This window comes from Morone saxatilis, unplaced genomic scaffold (genome assembly GCF_004916995.1).
Source record: "Morone saxatilis isolate NCDOM2014 unplaced genomic scaffold, NCSU_SB_2.0 Contig10, whole genome shotgun sequence".
Lineage (NCBI taxonomy): Eukaryota > Metazoa > Chordata > Actinopteri > Moronidae > Morone > Morone saxatilis.
In genome coordinates, this window is record NW_023339652.1 from 430,019 (window position 1) to 430,978 (window position 960).

Consider the following 960-nt stretch of genomic DNA (forward strand, 5'->3'; position numbering starts at 1 on the left):
TGTGTGTGTTGGGGGGGGGTCCATCAGACTGTGAATGAACCGGGTTCACACTGACTCTCACTTTATATTCGGCTGTTTTTGGTTGAACAGACTTCATGTAGAACACAAACTGATCACTTTAGATCAATCGATCAATATTACATTTGTCACCAGTCACCATCATCAATATGAAATTAACTCAACAACCTAAAGCTATCAAGCTAATGTTAGCACTGAACTGTGCTGCAGTGATTAATGTGGTACTAATCAATAACTGTCATTTATCAATAGTGACGATGAAGATTGTTCATGCAGTTCTATCAGATCCATAAATTACATTCATCAGTAAACTAATCAATTATTAAAGGTTGTGGGTATGGAAGCTCGTTTCTGCCAGGACAATAATAAAGTAATAAAATAATAAAATAATGTTTGTGTTAATACATAAATTAAAAAGTTGAAATTATGGGATATAATTATATATATGTAATATTTTATCTTTTAATTCTGATTTACGTTGGGGATATTTTTATTGTTTATCCTTTTATCTCTTTATGTTATTGGCAGAAACGAGCTTCTATATTTTGTTGTTGTTTTTGTTGTTGTTGTTGCTTTACAGAAAGTAAACAGCAGCTGTAACATCTGTAAAATAAACGCAGTCAGTTCATTAATCCGACTTTAATCCTCTTTACACCCCGTCGGTGTAACTCTGACAGCAAACATTATTATTATTATCAGTGTCAGTTAATGTGAAAGTGAACCAATAATCTGAACAATAATCAATATTATAACGGAGGGAAACTGAGGCTTTAATCCGTGAACGAGACAAACACTGCGTTTATTCTTCTGGAAGCTTTAATGGACTCATTAATGGATTCAGCTCGACTGCAGAACGACAACAAAGACACAAGTTACACAACTAAACCACTGTTAGCCTCCACAGCTACATCATACACTGGGTAGCTTAGCTTAGCACAAAGA

General features: G+C 34.3%; 1 protein-coding gene across 1 annotated transcript in view; it reads right to left on the minus strand.

Moving 5' to 3' along the window:
• The window catches only part of ptpro (protein tyrosine phosphatase receptor type O), a gene marked incomplete in the record, with an annotated part of 28,636 nt that overhangs the window by 23,288 nt on the left and 4,388 nt on the right, over positions 1-960 (minus strand).